The sequence below is a fragment of the Limulus polyphemus genome, unplaced genomic scaffold, assembly GCF_000517525.1.
Source record: "Limulus polyphemus unplaced genomic scaffold, Limulus_polyphemus-2.1.2 Scaffold70, whole genome shotgun sequence".
In the NCBI taxonomy this organism is placed as follows: domain Eukaryota; kingdom Metazoa; phylum Arthropoda; class Merostomata; order Xiphosura; family Limulidae; genus Limulus; species Limulus polyphemus.
The window spans coordinates 1,251,877-1,273,358 of record NW_013665680.1 but is presented as its reverse complement, the minus strand read 5'-3'; the positions used below and the strand labels follow the sequence as shown (position 1 = coordinate 1,273,358).

Here is a 21,482-nt window from a genome sequence, read left to right as displayed (position 1 = left end):
TTATTTAGTTTGGTTCAAAACCTACAAAATCTTCATTGCTTTCACTGTAATTTATTTTTTATTATTTAGGGAGCATTATAAATAGTTATGTTTTTAAAAGAGAAAAACTACTATTGTTATAAATAACACATTCAATTGAACTAAACTATGCATGGCTATTTAAATATATTTACACATGGCTTGTGTATATCGTAGATATACATATATATTATTCATACCTTCAGTGTATAGGACGCAAGCAGATTTTGACATCAAATTTTGGGGTAAAAACGTGCGTCTTGTACACCGAAAAATACGGTAATTTAGGGTAAGGTAGTACAACAGTGAGAAGTAGCATGTTTTTAACATAAAAAATATAAAACTGCTGACACTTTTACGCCCATAATTCTAACAGAAAAGTTACGATTTTTTAACCAAAAACAAACAGGAACATATTTTTGTTTTTTACTTTTTTGTTTGCCATTCTCTATATCTGATGAGGTATTTTTGTTAAGTATCTCAGCTAGCCTGATGAGCTCTGGTTTTCTACAAAAGATCTCCAAAGCATTGAAGTATACAAAGTAAATAATTGTAGAAATGTCATTTAAATACGATATTAGCTGAAAACTTAAGTCTTGTCTTTTATCAAGTACTGTATCCGGTAAAATGCTCTATATGTTAAGATAGAGTAATGCTTATTTGACGTACCATATTGTTTGTAAACTGTTTGTCTAAGAAATGCATTGCCACATAAGAGGGTAGAAGATTAAACAAAATACGACGGTTGTTATTCTGCAACTGGTGCATCTCGTGTTTTTCTTCGTTAGCCTGAAAATCAAACAAATATTTTAAAACCTTACTATATAACTAATCTTAGACTTAGAAATAATAAGGTATTACAGAGGGCGTATCCAAAACTAAGCATGTTTATTTTGTTTCCACTGTAAAAGTTGTATAAGTATTATGAGATTATGAGTGAAAAAATATATACCTATTTATTATACAGCGTTAATTATTTTCAATAATAAATTCCTTTTTTAATCAGTAATAATACGAAAATAAAAATATTCAAATGGAATCATAATCCATATGGAATTCTCTTCTAGTTAATGTTCAAATATGCTAAAACTAATTTATATAATAATCTTATTTGCTTATGCAAATATCTTTTTTTTGCGGACAACATCATTCTCTCTGGACAAAATGTAAACGTCCATCTTTTTATTTCTGTTGACCTCACTGACTTGAAATTAGTGTCAAAAAATAAATTTTATATGTTTTTCAATGAACTACTGCTTGAATAGTTACTCTAGTACTGACCTTTGGTCAATAACCTTGCCAGGCATTCTTTAAAACAATACAATTAACACAAAAGACTGTACGAAAGAAGCGTCCATACAACCTAAACTAATCTTGTCGTGGTCGGTATTCGGTTGTGTTGTGCACGACCTGTGAGGGTCAGGTGCCATTTAGACCCCCTTCCTCCCTACAATGCGGACTAACTTTCTTTTTCATCAGGATTCGGTCCATGTTTTAGACCATGGAGGGTCAGGCTCAGCGTTGACCCCCTCCTCCCTCTCAGGAATTATTTTGTTTGCGTTATTACTGAATCCTAGGTAATAACCCTTGTTACGTTGTTGCATTACTAACAGCATGTTAAATTTTGTCCATTGTCTGCAGTATTAATTAACATACCCTTTTCGTGCCACGTCAAATTCATGGGGTAATATTAACTCGTATATTTTCACTAGCTTCACTTATGTATGATCGCACCATTAGTCAGTGTCCACAATACAGTTCCGCTTATCAGCCATATCTACACACACACATAATCCTATTTTGACACAAAATCCTTTTAAAATAGAGTTACGTTTGTGTCTATGATTCCTTTAGCCTAGCATTGTTTGGTTTGTTAGTTTCTTATTCATGATGTTTAGAGGGGAGAGGTACTGAGGGCTTGGTTCATCACGTATTATGCAACTCTCTAGTTTGCTCATCAGTTCATTTTTATTAATATTTTTCTTATAATATTGAAGCGAGTTATCCAGGAGTCTGTCTGATAGACTTGGCATGTTTGAATAGTTTTGTAGTTTGTTGATCGTGAGACCCTATATGCTTTCGTTAAAATATAGTTTTGTATATTTTGTATATTTGTATATTTGCTGTATGTAAAACCTCACCTAAAATCCTGGCAGGAATTTGGGTTTGAAAAATCCTGGGTGCTCGGAAATTAGGCAATTCCCATTCGCCCAGCTCGTGATACTAGATGTGCATAGCAATTAAAAATATAAAAATGCATCCCTACAAAGGTGCGATTACGCCATTTTAAACTCATCAGTTCGCGAGATGAAACTTACTTAGAATGACGGGTAGAAAAAAATCTGGCTAAGCTTGTATATTTTTCTCCCAACTACGCTCAATGAATTCACAGTTAATGTCAAGTATAAGAAATGGCTCAGCCAGACAGCCAGAGTGTATAATATAGAAAGTAGCGGTTAAAACAGTCAAGAGCGTATAGACAGAAAGCCGCACTACTTACTCTAATGATTCAAGAACTATCTAATTAATATTTGATATTGTTGATTAAATATGTAAGTTGGCGTTGAAGACTACAAATAAAAATGGTCGCTATTGGGTGTACACACACATTTTGACATACATGATTATATGGTAGCAATACAAGCATGTAATTAAAACAACAAAGCCGAACACAAACACATGGAAACAGTGGTTTATTTACTTATATAATTTCTCTATCCATTAGTTTGTTTCAAAACAGCCATGTTAATGAAACTATCAACAGCCCCTACCGGCAATTCTTGGGCTACTGTTATCTGACCAAACAGTGGGATTTGACAGCCACTCTTATATAGCGTACCCACAACACCAAATTGCGGAGTTCAATTTTGTAATAAGGGGATGCGAACTGGAATCCGCGTGTTTACAGTTATAGAACGCCAACCACTTGCCTCACTGCCCTTTAAACCTTCATAATTTTATATAGCGTACCCACAACTCTAAATTCAAGATTTTATTTCACTAAATATTCAAAAATGTCGTTTTCAGTTATCATGTTGTTGTAATGCATAATTTTAAACGAATTCGATCATTAGTGAGTTAAACCTGTTTAAGCTAAACTTTGCCATTATTTCCTATCTGTAATCAAATACTTATACTTTTTAAGTACTCTTTGCATCAAAATTAATGCAATTTTAATAGCGTAAGTACGCTAAGTATACCTATGAGAAGACTATAAGGGTTCAACCAGTAGTCATCACAGAGTGTAACCAATAGATAATCTATTGTCCCTCGGTGGACAGTGGCAGGTTTACGGGCTTTCAACACTAAAATCCGGGGTTCGATTCCTCGCGGTAGACACAGCAAATACAAGAAAGCAAAGGAGATAACCCATTTGATGCACTGATAACATCTAACAAATTTTTTTAGGAAAACCGTGAACGTTAAATCAACATTTTCGCGATAAATGAAAAAAAATGTGATAATTTTATGATTATGAATTACAAGTGACATAACTATTAACAAAACTCCTAAAGAAAAATGAGGCATAAAGTTTTAATCTTGGTTTTAATGTTTACCTGTGCATTCCATAAAAAGTCCAACCTCGCTGTCCACTCAACTTGGCGACTTTGCACCAACACAGCAAGTAGAAACTGATATATAGCCACGATTCCAAAGATATGAAATGGAACGGTAGCTCTGAAAGATAGAAATTTAAATAAACTCATCAGTCTTTCAATTGAGTTCCTTAAAGATCATGAATAATGGCACATTATAAATTGATCTTTTATCTTATGCATCTTATTCAAATCTCTAATCGGTTCTGTACAATAAACATTCTCATTTGAAGTAATGTTAGGCTTTTATTACTGTCATTCAATATTTCTAACACAATAAAAGATCATAATATACAGAGGGATACGAATCTAAAGACCTTCAATTTTCGACATTACTAGCATCTGCATCCATATAAGGTATCAAACTTGTTGAGTTTGCATACTGATACAGTAAGAACTAGAGAGATTTGGTTCTGATTTCAATAGCGCTAGTGTATAATAGGATTATTTAATGAAAATTCAACAGAGAAAACTGGTTTTACTGAACAACATAGTGACCTTGCCTTTGAATATGCAACACTAAATGTTTTGTCTTGTCAGATGTTTATTAATATGCGTTTGTTTCTGAGAGTTACACTAGAAACGCAATTTCTAGATGCACGAATAAGTACTTTAATTATATTATTATCTGTAGTTTCTTTACTTTTATGCTGTTTATAACATAATACTTAATAGCTAATTTGTGTTATTGGGAAGAACATGAACTTAACGAAATCTTACTTTGTTTGTTAGAAAGTTTTGTCAGATTTCTTAGAAATTTAAAATATAAATCAACATCGTTTGAATGTACTCCTTATTTGGCAAATATTTTTCAATAAAATAATGAAATAATACACTGTGGGAAATGTAATGGCTTGTAAATTAATCTTATTTTATTTTTCAAATTGATCAGTTTGTTTCCTAAGAAAAAAATATTACTTTTCAGAATTTAATTTTGTGACTTATTCATTAATTCCATCTGGTGAATCTCTTCATATGTGTTAAGGAAAACACATGGAAAGCTCGAAGGTAGAGAAATGAAAGAGGTAATTCAAATTAGTCATAAAACTACAAATAACAGTTTAATGCTATTTTCTTTCACGGTGGTTCAACATATGTGCTTCTTATTAGCATATTCTATAAAATTAATTAATGAGCATTCTAGTCAGCTGCCAATTGGATTATCAAAATAACGTAGTTGGAAATAGGGCAGTTACTTCAATTTGTTCAAGAGTACAGGACGTAACTACTACACAAATTAAGTTTCCTGAAGCCAGGATTAAAATTTATTTTTCAGTTAAATTTAGTGGTTTTGACTTATTTCGAATTGTTGTGACATTTGTTATAATAAGAGGAAATAGAAAACATAGAGAAAAAGTTCTTCTAATTTTACCTTGCATTTCCTTACATAATAATTTGAAATTAGGCCGGCTTTAAGAAGAATTTTACGCATTATTATTATTTATTCACCTCCAAATATTTCAGGCACAACATTAGATAAAATGTGAAGTCCTCATTACAACTTGTCCTCATCTATTTTTTATATTATATGTTTTAAGTGGGAAGTTTGGTTTGAATTTCGCGCAAAGTTACACGAGGGCTATCTGCGCTAGCCGTCTCTAATTTAACAATGTAAGACTAGAGGAAAGGCAGCTAGTCATCACCACCTTTTGGGCTGCTCTTTTACCAACGAATAGTGGGATTGACCGTAACATTATAACGCCCCCACCAATTAAAACAGCGAGCATGTTTGTGACGGGGATTCGAACCCGCGACCCTCAGTTTGCGAGTGGAGCGCCCTAACCACCTGGCCATGCCGGGCCGGACAAAAATATTATTATTTTTTCTTTCATAATACTTGAATGATGTGTGGATTTCAATGTAGTTTTATTTAATACATTTTTGTCTATTTAATTATATTTACCAAATTCCAAATTCAAATTCGAGGGGCTTTTAAACATTCATTCAACTAGTGATACCAAAATACCAGGAATAACTTTATAGAAATTATTATTAAAAAAAGACACCTTCTTTCTTATTGAATTGTTTCTCTACGTATAATGATGGGAGGAATTGTCCTCCCCCAGTGGCACAGCGTTAAGTCTGCGGACTTATAAAGCTAGAAACCGGGGGCTCTGTTTGGTTGTTTGAAGTTAAGCGCAAAGCTACACAATGGGCTATCTTTACTGTGTCCATCACGGGTATCGAAAGACTAGTGACATCTAGCTGGCCTAGTATAACGAAACTTTATACGTACTTTTAAAGCGAGATTGGATATGCCCACTTCCCGAGATATTTATTATAAATGTGGCGTTCCGTGAGAGTTTACATGATTCATTGATTACTTTATTTTTAGGGGTTAGTTTAAGGTTAGGATAAATCTCACGTTCTATAAAAATTAAGAATGGGTAGCTAAGAATACTGGCTTAGTTGGGAAGGCAACAATTTGAATATTGGTTAATTTAGTGATAAAATGTACATATTATGTACAAAGCTTATTAGGGTTTATGATTACTTTTATTTAATGTCACAGTAATCTGTCCTGAATGTAGTTTATTTTTTGTAAGTTACTAAACCACCTGACAATGACTGATTTCTTTAATGAATCAAGCCACTTGGCTGTTTTGCCCATAAGTGTTATGAGCGTTGCTTGGACAGTTGGAGTGATGAAGTTATTTTGCTCGAATGGCTTCTTGACTGTTGTTATCGGTAAGGAAATTGGTGGTTGTTTGTTTTACACCAAAGCTTCATAATGGCTGCCTGCATTCTGTCCGCCGCGGGGAATCGAACCTTGGATTTTAGCGTTGTAAGTCCGTAAACTTGCCGCTGACTCAATGACGGATCAAAACGTGATAATTAAGTATTGGTTTGAAATAAGGTTTAACGAACTTTTGAAAATACAATTTTAGGGTTAACTTTAATTCTTATAGGCATTTAATTAATGTAGTTCGAACAGAAATGAATATTTTTTTTCAAATTGATGTTAATTATTTAAATGTGTAAAGGGTTTTTGTCTTATTTTGTTTCTCCGTAAATAAAGATTTGTTTGTGAAGCCTCCGTTTCTTCAGCTTCAATAATCAATACAATTAGTTCGAAAAAAATGATCCATTGTATGTTAAGTTCTATGTTAAGTTCTAACTTGATTTATAAAGTCTCTGGGATCCTAAAAATACTACAAACCTAGGCCTGAATGCACTATAAGCATTACGTATATAAACATTCTTAAAATATCGGTCTGAAAAAAATTCGTTTTCCCTGCTTCTTACTTTAGAAGCTCATTGATGTTATGACTCAAGTTCCACGTTGGAAAGAATAGGTGATATTATCAGACTTTTATAGATAAATCAACGGGCACAAATCTGTTATTATCAGATAATAAACTATAACTCATTCATTACGGGATTGTTCCAAGAAATAACTGAGATCCTAATTTATTTATTTACTTTTCCGGCAGTGCATAATTTTTATAGCTTTACTTTATTACTAGATCGATCGACATACATTTGTTGCTATAAAAGTAATGAACTAACGACTGTTACACTTTGCGACTGAAAATATTGAACTTTAGCAGTGTTTTATGTTTTTAATCTTAAGTATGTTAAAAAAAACACACATTAAAGTTGAGAGTGAAATATGAACTTTAATTTATGATATGGTTAATATACTGAATTTTCTTACTTAGTTTTATTACACAAGGTAGAAAAAAAGAAAATTGAATCAACCTCAAACAAAACAGTTCCACCAACCTGACTTGTGCATCGTAACAGTCAAATAGTTGCGCATGCGTGAACTCTGTGATCATACAGAAAATGATAGTCATTGGAAGCAATAGCGCCCCCTTAAGAATAATGGCAAGTCTGAGGAAGAGGACAATAGGTAGGAAGGCAAGACAACAACTAATGACGATGTACTGGGGTAGTGGACATGACTGATGGTCAGCGTACAGTGGTGCCTGCGTGACATTTGTAGTTGTTTCCACACAGACAGGTTCGATATCACACGAGAACTGAAACAGAATAATGATTTCTACCATGATATCTAAATTCCCATATCTTGAAATACTATAGTTACAGACAGAAGACTTATGTTATATTATAATATTTTATCATTACTTATGAACTGGAGTTTTCCATTAAAGTTTGGTTCTTTAAATCAGTTTGTCCAATTTTTTATTTGGCTCACCAATGAACCACTGTTACACAAAATGATACATGAGTCGCGTATCGCCATGATATTTCTATGTCATATTCATATTATTATTTTCCTAAGTCATTCTTTTGTTTCCCTAAATATCTCTTTTTCTGTCTTACAGATCGTTATGTGTTTGCTTTGTATCAAAAATAAGTTTGAGAAACCATTTCAGGTTGTAATGGTATGTTTGAGAGACTAATAAAACAGAAAAAATCGTTAGTTTCTTAAATCCGAGCTTTTTCAATTGTTGAAATTGTTTGTTTTTGGAATTTCGCGCAAAGCTACACGAGGGCTATCTGCGCTAGCCGTCCCTAATTTAGCAGTGTAAGACTAGAGGGAAGGCAGCTAGTCATCACCACCCACCGCCAACACTTGGGCTACTCTTTTACCAACGAATAGTGGGATTGACCGTCACATTATAACGCCCCCACGGGTTGAAATTGTATGGCACATCAACAAACTTTGTATCCTTTTTTATCAACTAGATAGATTTTATATAACAGAAAAATATTTTTTATTTGCTCGGATTTAAATCAAAGTGTTTGAGTGATTATATCAACGTTTGGGATCTTTTTTTAGAATCAAAAGATGTTTACTGTCTGAGGAAACAAAAAAGAACTCGAATTTTTCTAGTTATGCCTTACTTATATAGCTGTATTAAACTATATTAACAAAAATATTAAAGATAAATACACATAAAGTAATATTTTATGCAAAAAGGGAAAGAGAATCACTACAAAATATTATATCTATTTACAACAAGAGTTTACTTGAAACATTTATTACATGAGGAGAATTCTAGTAAAAAAACGGTTCAGGCAACAAACACTTATCAAGTTTTAAGTGTTACCGTTAATTTATTTCTGCACCTTTATTAACCCTTTCCCTACCACGGGTACGTCTAATATTTCCTGTTTGGCGCATTGCCGTAAGACATATTTATATAAGCTTGGTTTTAGTATTAAAAAGTGTGACGTTGGACACGTGCAAGTTGGGAAATGTTAACCACCATAGAAAAGGATATTCCACTTGAAACTTCTAAACGTTTAGCAGTTTGAGATAAATAATCAAATATCAAAACATGTGCACTAGGTGAGCTGTTTACCTGTAAATATGGTAGTGAATGAGTTAAGAAAACTGTCGTTCCACTTTTACCTCAAAAGTGAACTGTAAAAATCTCTTAACTCTTAAACTACGTCATGAAAATAAATAGATGATCAGACTATTTCGTTTTATCTATCGCAACTTTTAAGTTACTGTTACCGATTTTATTAGTTTTGAGAACATTCATGAATTTTAACATTCTATACAAATTTGATTTTCTATACGAATCACGTTCCATAACTTCTTATAGCGGATCATAGTAAACATAATTTACTCATGTTATTCAGATTATTAGTTCTAAGTGATAGTTCATGTTACACAGGTGGCGATAATAGTATTGTTGTGTGTGTTTTTTTTAGACAAAGCTATACTATGGTGCTGTCCACACTCTGTTCTCCGAGGGAAATGTAACCCCTGATTTTTTTTTTTTGAGTGAAGGTAGCAGTTAAAGCGATGAGTTTAAAGGATCAACATTTTTTTTAGTGAAGGTAGCAGTTAATGCGATAAGTTTAAAGGATCAATTTTTTTTGAGTGAAGGTAGCAGTTGCAACTCTTTGTGCATGTAGTCAGATAAATAGTCTTAACTACGTACTATTGTAGCATCTGGTTTAACTTAAATTTCTTTGTTTGAAACAACTTATAAAAAGGAAATAAATGTTACCTCCTCTTATTAACAACTTCAAACTTTATCATTTATTTTTATGGCAATTTAACAAAAATATACAGCAATATCGAAGTTACACACACACGCACATATATAAATGAAGAAAACCTTTATAATGAGGATGTAAACTGGTGGTACAACAACCCCAACTGTGTGAACTTAACTTGATCAAAATAAAGGTACATAATTGTACTTAAATTTTTTATGTATAAGCCACATTAACAATAATTTACAATAGCTAGAGCCCCCAGTGGCACAGCGGTATGTTTGCGGACTTACAACGCTAGAATCCGGGTTTCGATACCCGTGTTGGGCAGAGCACAGGTAGCCCATTGCGTAGCTTTGTGCTTAATTTCAAATAAGTAAATAAACAATAGTCAGACATCTGCCACCTTTTGTTTGTTGAAATTTGCTTTGTTGTGTTATTATTATTGGTCTTATTAAAAACTAGCTGGAGTACCCGTTCCCTGGACGCAAGTTATGTAAATTAATGATTAATGAAAGGTTATATTAGGACATGAAAAGTTGCTTCCATTATATATAAATGTAAAAAACGTCCATAAAAACTGCAAAACATAAAACGTGAAACCACAACTTTGCATGTATCTCCACATGGACTCAAAAAACCATCATGGCAAATTTGATGAAGATCTATCAACAGGTGTCGAAGTAATAGTAAAAAACACAAAAACGTCCATAAAAACCTGAAAATGCAAAACTGAAAATTTGCATGTACACCCGCTAGGACCTAATGAACCTCCATACCAATTTTGGTGAAGATTTATCCAAACCCTACGAATTAGTTACACGGACATACAACAGACAGTACTGCTACTAGTACTAGTGAAGAAGATATGACATACGGACCTAACCTTTTTTAAATATTTATATAAATATACACCCAGTGTAAACATTTGTGTACTCAGCCAACACTAAATCTATGTTATAAGCCATGAGACGGGGTAATGTTGACTGGAATTTTAAAGTTTGCCGCTACCAGGGATTAAATTTAAACAGTTTTACAATACACAGTGGGTTTTAAAAGTATTACAATATCCCAAAATTAACGAAACTGTAAGATGTCTGATCTTCAAGACATATGAAAGTATAAGTAATGTGGGATGATTAATTTTTATTAATTCCACAATTCCAACTTATTAAGTCCTCGTGAACAACAAAGTACCTCCCGAAACTGGTCGCTGTTTTGTTTCGTCATTACTAATAAATGCATACATTTTTAGTCAATTTTGTTTCGCTGCTGGAATGTTTACTTAACAGTTTTAAAGCCACGATAATATTATGTACAAAATTCAACTTCTAAGTAGCAATACAATGGTTTAATAGTTGTGCAAAACAAATCTATACCGTTATCAGCTTAGAGCTGCAGTTTTGAGCAATATGAGTTCTCACAAGCGCTGATAAATCGATTGCTAACAGTTGCGGCCAGTGTAGCAAGGAAGGACCATACAGATGTTCATATATATAAAACACATGCTATTAAACAGAAATGAGTTCTCACAAGCGCTGATAAATCGATTGCTAACAGTTGCGGCCAGTGTAGCAAGGAAGGACCATACAGATGTTAATATATATATATATATATATAACACATGTTATTAAACAGAAAATCACACTTAATTCAACATGATCTTACATTTGAGATAGCAACAATAATTATATCTTATCATATTTATATAAAATCAAGTAATATAATAATGAGCTAAAAAGGTTATTGACTTTCTTATTCACACTTTTCCATGGTTAATAAAACAAACAGCAAAAATAATTTCTTAAAGTACTATATGGAACTAATAAATGGTTCCAAATGTAAACCAGAACTAAAATATCTTTACGATCCAACATTAAAACTAATGAAAAATAATATCTGGTTACCTATGCTCCCACTCACTTTTATTACTACCATGAAGACATTTCTCATATTTTTCTTGTTAAAATATATTACATTACTAATTTCAGTTCTTTAACCTATTTTGCTGTTTTATAAACAAAGTATTAATGCACGATTTACATATAATTAATAATTACTTACCACGTTTGCTTGAGCAACTGAATATATCAAAATAATGACTAAAACCATAGCAGCTAATCGAGTGAAGAAAGACTCCCTAAAATCCCATGTCATCAACTGTAAATATAATTAAAACGAAATTGAATTTTTAATGTACGAGTGCCCCATAACAGACTAAAAAAATATATTTTAAATATTTGAATTGATATTAAGTATGAAAATTCAATTATAATAAACTTGTGTACTACTCTTGAACGATTCAAGTTTCGAATGATTTCCTCAAAAATTGCGAAACAATCCTCTTTGTTAGTCAGTTCAAAATCTTTGAATTTTTTGATTGGTAAGAATGTTGAGAATTTAAGAAAAAAAGTCCGAAATATTAATGCTGGAGTATTGAACCAAAAAGCCAAAACAACACTACTATTTCCTTGATTTTAAGTATGTTTGTTGAAATATCAATATTAACAAGTCACCGAGAATTGTAAACTACATCACCTTCTTCCACTATTAAAAAAAAGACTGTCTTTATATGAATAATTGTACTATAATATGTTTATAGGATAGCATAGCAATTTATACAAAACTTTACTGAATGTATGACATATTATTATTATAATGCTCGTTAAGCATTCTTACAAGTGATATACTGATACAATTCTGTTGTTCTCTGAGCAGTCTTACAGGTGGTATACACTGAAATAACTGTGGTTTTCTAAGCTGCCTTACAAGTGATATGCATCGAAATAGCTGTGGTTTTCTAAGCAGTCTTACAAGTGATATGAATTGAAATAGCTATGGTTTTCTAAGCAGTTTTACAATTGATGTACACTAAAATAACTGTGGTTTTCTAAGCAGTTTTACAAGTGATATACATTGATATAATTGTGATTTTCTAAGCAGTCTTACGAGTGATATGCACTGAAATAACTGTGGTTTTCTAAGCACTCTTACAAGTGATGTACACTAAAATAACTGTGGTTTTCTAAGCAGTTTTACAAGTGATATACATTGATATAGTTGTGATTTTCTAAGCAGTCTTACGAGTGATATGCACTGAAATAACTGTGGTTTTCTAAGCTGTCTTACAAGTGATATGCATCGAAATAGCTGTGGTTTTCTAAGCAGTCTTACAAGTGATATGAATTGAAATAGCTATGGTTTTCTAAGCAGTTTTACAATTGATGTACACTGAAATATTTGTGGTTTTCTAAGTAGCCTTACAGGTGGGATACTGATAAATCTATGTGTTTTTCTAAACACTCTTATAAATAATATATGTTGACACAACTCTGGTTCTCCAAGTAGTCTTAAAAGCGATATACCGATGCAGATGTGCGGTTCTCTAAATTTTAGGTCCAGTTTCTAATCAAGAGAACAGTGCTTTCTCTTACATGTAAAGTGATGTTGTCAGAGATACATAGAATAATTTTAATATCACTGATCACTACTTGACCGTCATTGGTAGCATTACGAGTCAGTTTAAAAGTAACACTACTAAAATACTGTAGTTTTTCCCGGTCACAAAACTCGAAAAGTCAAACTATACTGATTTTAAGTTTAAAACACGATTTTACCAAACGTCTAGTAAGGAAGTCAACCGTAATTTATGATGTTAAAAGTGATTATTTAGGTTATAATCACCTCATCTCACTAGTGTCAGTTAGGACTACGTCCTGTCAGTCGCCGTGCCTATCAATCTTCTCCACACTGTCCTGTCTTCAGAATGTAGCATTCTTTTTAACTTCTTTAACTCATGTCCCTCTACTTTCAACAACATAATCTAGACCTTTTACTGAATTTTTAGAATTTTCCAATCTTCTCCACACTGTCCTGTCTTCAGAATGTAGCATTCTTTTTAACTTCTTCAACTCATGTCCCTCTACTTTCAACAACATAATCTAGACCTTTTACTAAATTTTTAGAATTTTCCTTTGGAAGGTTCCATTTAAGTTATAGGAAACAACAAAAATTATTGGGATAATTTCTGGTTAATGATAATATATACACTTTATATATATATATAAAGAGAATACGTAGTGAAAGGCACGAATTCGTTACTTCCTCAAATTTCTTATTACTTTTTATGAGCACTTATTTAGTATATATCATATGAGCATCTGAATTTTCCTTTCGTAAGTTAATAGTTTTTGATAGCTAGCAAATCAACCTTCCTGCATTTCAAGAAATAAAGACCGTTATACAATGATCACAAGAATGAACACGATTGCTGAAAGTTGCGTTTTGCTCGTCGAGTAATGTTGGTGAAGACCCTAAGGAAAACGGGAATCTAATTCAAAATTTACAGCATCATCTCTCTGGCGGGAATATTTGCTTGCTGTATACTTCGATGCTAATACATTAGAGCTAAAAAAAGCTGAATGTCAGTATTAGTGTTACCTACTTTAATTCTGAGAGCCAACATCTGTGCCAATAAAATCGATATCCACAAAAAATGCAGCTAAGAATAGTACAACCAGTGTGATGGTTCTGTAAAATAAATTGAAGTAAAATTATTAACTTACAGAAAAAATACAGATATTTTGTACTAATACAATATAAAAATTCTAAGACATCACCAATCTGAATAAAAAAGGTATCAACTTTCTGACAACAGACGAAATAAATCATATTAACATGTTCAGTAAAGTCAATCTCTTAATACTATTAACATATTGGCCTGATAATTAAAAATATAAGTCATTAAATCAGATAACGTTTATAAATGTATATACTAGAATTTCCACTTGAGAAAAGAAAAGAAACCAAAGTTATGATTTCTAAATATAACATTTATAAAGTGAATGGTTTATATTCGTATTTTACGTTTTCTTATTTAGGATTGTACTCTAGGAATAATCCATATAAGGGAAAAATCTAAACCCGTTTCACAGCTTCATTGACTGAAGGTGTTCCAGGAATGCTGTTATCCTTGTGGTATCTTAATGTGCTATTTTTGGATAGTAAAAACCTATGACGATTACTTTTTTTTGTAGCATATGTATTTCAGAGTTTTACTGACGTATTGGAGTCAGTACTAAACTTCTTAGCCTGTAAATATTTCACCTTATGATTACAGATGACCTTTTAGTTTTAGATTTAAAGAGAGAGAGAAAACATGTTTAGTACACCAATGTATAATAATTTCACTTCCAGTAAGTTTCCAAATAAAATATGTTAAAAGCAGTCTCTCAGTGTATCGCATACAATTCAGTAGCAAAAGTGGTCTTTAATATAATTAGTACGTCTATGAGTTGAAACAACGGTTTGTATTATACTATCTACATTTATAATTTCAACATCAAATTGAAAGAAAAGAAAAAAATTGAAGTGTGCTTGATATTAGATTATCTGACAATCCAAGAAGTTTAAATATCGATAATGGTCGTTTCGATAAAAGGTTCACCATATACTTCTCGTTCCGTAAAAGTGATTCAACAATTTATTTGTAATTTTGAACTTTTAATATCCGATTAAAACACCAACAGGGATATATGTAACAAAATATAATCATACAAAAAATGGCTGACAAAGAAATTACCTACATGAGATAATACTGAACAACTATAACCAATGTAGAAATCGTACTATCTGAAACTGTAATCTTCACCTGGCTATCAAGTTATTCTGCTATCCCAATGGCTTATTTGTACATTGAATAAAAACATAATGAACACTCAACATCGATATAACAATCGCGACCCTCATCCCTGGAAGACTAATGAGTTAGATACACAATAAAAACAAAGCTAATGAAGCTAATATTCTACGAACTGAACTTTCTTTGCTAATCCAATTTCTTGAATAATGTCTAAATATAGGTTATATGTGATTTAGACGACTCCAGTATCTTATGTACCAGCTTACCTTGGTAACGCAGTAGCTTGAATACAGCCTATACACAGTAATACAGCTAATGAGCAGATCATGCTGTTCCCAAAACCATGATCTTTCTCTTTGTGAAACTGAAACAAAGGAATGGTTTCTACTGACATCCAGCTTATAACTTTAAATGTAAAGTTTCAGTAAAATATTTCTCTAAGAGAAAAGAAATCATATGTTTTTGACTGGTTTTCAATTTTTGACTAGTTATATTTTTCATTGAACACAAATAGGATATAGATATTGTGCCCCACTATAGTAATGAAATTCGATTTTTTAACGTTATAAGCACTCCAGACTTACCACTGAGCCATCGGGAGGGAGGGGGTATTTTAAGGTATTAAATAAAACAATACATATATTAATTTCTAGTCTTAAGGTAACATCAGTATCCACGTAACTAAAAGAGATTATTTTGGTTATGATCATGTAATATATTTCTTAAGCACGTGAGATGAGGTGGTCCGTTGAGGTTGGCTTGCCAGGCTGTTGAGCTGAGACTCCGTGGTTCAAGTTCCGTTATCCCCTCCCTAAGTAGTTCTGTATACATACATATATATATATACATATATCGCGCATCACACTTTGGGACTGTGGATTCCTTATAAGAATGACTGTCAAATCACATTATTCGGCCTGATGCTGCTGAATAGCTGTTTTCCCTCTAGTCCATTATTTCAAAACTAGAGATGGCTAGAGCAGACAGTCCTTATATACCTTTGTTAGAATTCCAACAAACAAACTTAAACAATCCTGATGATCCTTATATTGACTAGTTTTAAATTACGACACATAACTCTGGTATGCTATTTCTTGTAAGTTTATATTCCAAAAGACATCTTTCATTTAAGATGTTTCAAAGTAACCAAGCATTGTCGATGAAAGCTCTACATCTTGAACGGTGTTACTCTAGAAGCTTATAAGAAAGAAGGAGGAAGAACTAAGCTTTGTGTTGATGGCTTTATAGTAATCAAATCTTATTGTTGAAGATATATATTTTTAATGTTAACTCATTCGAATTCCCATGTACGCATCTAATTCTACAAACTATGTTTGATTTCTAGATGCATTGTACACTTAAGAAATAGTTCAGCCACTTGTTTTTTTTTAATTCAAAGTGAACCTATTTTAGTTAGTAAAATTAATAGATGTAAATTTTGTGATTCAGGAGAACTGGAATTCATTTCATTTACTTTTAAATAACGTTAAGGCGTTTGGTTTTATTATAATGGTCCGACGGATATAAAGTAACGATAGGTCATCACTTTCTTATAAATAAAACCAAATCATCAAACCAGTTACTTGAATAATGTCTAAACATAGGTTAGATGTGAGTTAAACGACTCTAATATCTTATGTATCAGCTTACCAATCTTTAACAGAATACAGCTGGCATGAAATATCTCATATACTGGTTACAATAAAGTTACCATTTTGTCTTCGTTTTTAAAATAATTGCATTGAAATGAAAAATAAATAATTCATACTGAGTTTTGAAACTTACAATATCATAAAGCTTTGCCTGTTTGCAATTGTTTGAAAATAAGTCCTGCTTTCAAATATAAATGAGTAACAATTTAGTAACAAATATTATGTATAAAATGATAAACCTAGACTATTATGCTAACTTTCAATAAAAACTGACTAATGATTTAAAAAACTAATTTGTCAGGGAATTAAAATTTTATATAGCCACGAGTGACATAAAATAAATTAACTCTTCATTATCTTAAGTCCTCCAGTGGCTCCACGACAAGTCTGAAGACCTATAACGCCAAAACTGGGTTTCGATGCTCGTGCTGGACACAACACAAAAAGTTCATTGTGTAGCTTTGCGTTTAACAACAAACAAAAATACGTTATCTTAAAAATAAAAATGAACAGTTCAGAAAAAGGAAAATATTTCGCAAGTGTTTATACTAAACAGATTTGATTGTTAAGATTAAAGTGATAACTATAGCTTCTGTTGTTGTTTTTACAATTAATAATGTGCTATTTATTTGTTGTTACTACATCTCAAATTGTTTGTGATTTGCTTAATTGACGCTTAATGTTTTGCAGATTTTTCGCGAAAAGCGCTGAAGTTAAACATTAGGTAATATCAACAAAAGAATTTATACATACAAGTATTTTCTAAAATGGAAAAGGAGATCATCACCTAGTGGAACATCTTACCTGCCATTCTTTTTGCCGATCTTTAAAGCAAAGTGTGATGACGCTGACGTGAGTGGCTTTTTCCATGTCCACACTTCTAGCTTCAATAGCCTGAGCCAAATATTTGTTGACTCGGTTAGTTGGTTGGTGATATACTGGGGAATGCCTGAAGAACACATGTTTAATAATATAATATTTTTAATTACATATTATTTCGAATTCTAGTTATAAATATTTCCCTCAAAAAAGATAACCCTCTATTTTGGTTTTAATACTTTTTATGATAATGAATTTGGGTTAAAGCATTCTAAAAACAACTGACTTAAGAGAAAAGTCTAATGCACTAACATTGAGATATTTGAGCTTGAACTTTAAAGCTTTTGATTACACAAACAACATGCTTCACATATGAATTTTTTTAAATATTATTTTCATAATCTTTTATATTCTAAAGCAATGAGCTGCCAAATGGCGGGAAAAAACGTGTAACAAGGGTTATTTAACAAAGCTAATATGGCATATCCTAGGTTCATCCACAACGGTTTTTGCAGCATTACATTGTTTCAAACTTTACCCTGTCTTGATTTCTGGAAAACTCAAAATGATCTATTTTCGGGCCTTAATAATGATATAAGCATTTATGAATACTGAAAGGTTATCTTAAGACATGAAAAGTTACTTCCCTTATATCTAATTGTAAAGAAACGCAAAAACGGCCATAAAAACTGCAAAACACAAAATGTGAAACCGCAAGTTTGCATGTATCTCCGTATAGACCCAACAAACCTTCATGCCACATTTGATGAAGATCCATCTACAGGGGGCGAAGTAGTGATGAGAAACGCAAAAATGCCCATAAAAAAATTCAAAACGCAAACTGCAAAAACTGAAAATTCGTACGTATATACCCATAGACCCAATAAACCTTCATACAACATTTGGTGAAGATTCATTTACAGGTGGTGAGGTAGTGGTAAAAAAATGCAATAATACTCACAAAAACCACAAAGCGCAAATTGCAGGTCTGAAAATTTGTATGTACCCCCACATTGACTTAATGAGCCTCCACACCAATTTTGGTGAAGATCCATCCAAATCCTGCGAAGTAGTTACACGAGCATACAATAGACAACAGACAGTACTATTATATCTATATAGATATATTGCAGGAGTATATCATGTGAATAATAACAATAACTCACGTTGTGTGTTATGAAACATTCTTAGTAGTAAGTAGAAAACGTGCGAAGTTATACGTAACTTTTATTCACATAGCGATTTCTCTTATATGGTAGGCATCATCTGTGCTTAACTTAAAAAAATAATTATGATACCTTTACTAAGATCTGATCTTATATGTCGTGAATATATTTGTTTAAGATGAACGTAAGTTATTAGAAAATATAACAAATAATAATAAACATTTCAAACAAAGTGCTTTTGTTTTCTAACTCAAAATCAGTAACAAAATCATTCTAAGGGGGATCTCATTGATATATACACATATATATATATATGTATTACGACTGGAGACGAACACGTCCTTCTACAAACTTTTTTTTCCATTGAAAAAGTATTACGTTCTTGTAAAAATAAAATATTTAGCTGCTGATGAAAGATTTAAAGCACATATCCTATAGAATAGTTTTATTAGATTAATTTATAGATCATTTTTATATTTTCATTCTGTAACATATTATTATTATTTATAATGTTTGCAACTGAATTGATAATTCTTATTGTTCTAAATATTTTCATTCATTACATATGGTTTTCATTTATGCTTTCTTAGTTAGTAGCGGACGGAAAAAATAGTGTCAGCATATAGTATTTTATTTTCATGATTACAAAGAGATTTAAATATATAAACGCCCCCCAGTGGCACAGCGGTATGTCTACGGACTTACAACGTTAGAAACCGGGTTTCGATATCCGTGGTGGACAGAGCACAGATAGCCCATTGTGCAGCTTTGTGCTTAATTCCAAACAATCAATCAAAAATTTAAATATATTTTACCTAATATGGAAATTAAAAATGAATACGTCTTAAATTTATAATAATGCGTTAGTTTATAATGTTCTATGTTATTTTATTTATAATATGTGTTACACAATACCAACCAATTTGTATGCTCATAACATCCTGTTTTAAATTAATTTGAAACAGTAACGAACGAAGAATGTAAGCAATACATTTATGTCCTTGACGTTGCATAATTTATCTCGTAAAATGTTATGGTGTTGATGCACTAAATCCTTATCATTTAGACCTAATTCTAAGCTATAATGTGGAAGACTAGATCAATAAAGCCAATCAATGACAGTGTTTCACCTGATTATAGAAGTTCTCTCTAAATGATGATAACCTCAATGAAAACGAATTCTCTCCCATTTGGTCTCGTCATATTTAAGTTAATTTATTACAATATCTTTTAGGTCTGTGTACTATAAAAAATTAACATTTATTTCTACCTTTAATAGCTTTGTACCAAAATATTTTTCTGGTTAGTCAACCGAACATGCCATTTTTTTTTTCGTAAAGAAATACTGAGATATAATATGAAACAAAATATTAAAGTAACTCTATAGTTTTGCTACAAACATAGTCATGTAAACAACCAGCACTCAGAGGATAAACTAAAAACTTTATTGAGTTTACTTGCGGGCTTATAGCATAATATATCAGGTCATAAAAGATACGTTTATAAACGTTTTACATGTTTTTAAAAAAGAGGGAACCAAAGTATTTTAACTATACAATATAAAATGAATATAAAAAAAACAAAAAAAACTCATCAAATTGTTAACTTTGAAAGTTTTTTTTTAATGACATCTAAAAATTACTTTGGATAACTGTATTATCCATTATTTCTTTAGTGTATTTTAGTGATTTCTTGTAATAAGATTACTATGCGTTTCACTGATAGTTTAGATTTACAACAATAGTCTTACAGTACTTCATAATATCGAAATTCCGATGAGTTGATTTAGTTTTATTTATTCCACCCCTTTCTCACATAACTTCGAAATAATTTCATAATCAACTTTTGTTATTTCTCATTTTCCATTAAAATCATTTGTCATGATTTTTATAAGTACTCTCATTCTCTTTTTTTTTCGAGTGCTCTCAGTGATATTTCAGATAAATAGGATTTCATATTGTTATTATTATATTCCATTTATTTCACCAAAAGGGGCATTCAAAAGTTTGATTGAAAACTACATAATAATATCGAATCTATGGCAATATATCTAATTGAAGAAAAATATCACTATTACCACTATTGATCATAGACACATCCCAACCAGATAAATTATTGTTATTTGGTTGTAGATGTGTAGTGACCTGATACGACAGTCTAATAGGTATTCTAAAAATACTTAAATAATACAGTTTTGTTTTAGTTGCTGTAACCGTGATCAACTTCGTAAGCCAAGTGAAACTCCAGAAATTAAGCACTTGGGTGAGGGGGTTCAAGAATGACCACAAATAAAATACAAATAGCAGAGAAATACATGGAATAACAAAGAAAATTCAAATATAACCCACCTTTTTTTAAAAGGTTTTCTGAACTTGTCTGCCACTGTTAACTAGAATGATAATATTTAATCATTAAAATATATTACTCATTTTTTTACATTTGTATTATTGAAAATTACTGAACATAAAACAAAATACTCTTATTTCTTCGAATACAATATAACAATATGGCACAATAATACGATATGACACGAACCAAAAAGACGTCCACGTTTAATTAAATTAACATAAGGCTATAAAAACCCAAACATTTATATTAGGTCGTCAAGAAATTAATGTCGCGTTTTGGAACACTTTCATTAACCCCTCCCAAAAAAAACGTACAT

The 21,482-nt window shown here is 31.7% G+C and overlaps 1 pseudogene; it reads right to left on the bottom strand.

Annotated features, from left to right (window-relative positions):
- The window catches only part of LOC106465784, a 154,667-nt pseudogene that overhangs the window by 19,005 nt on the left and 114,180 nt on the right, over positions 1–21,482 (bottom strand).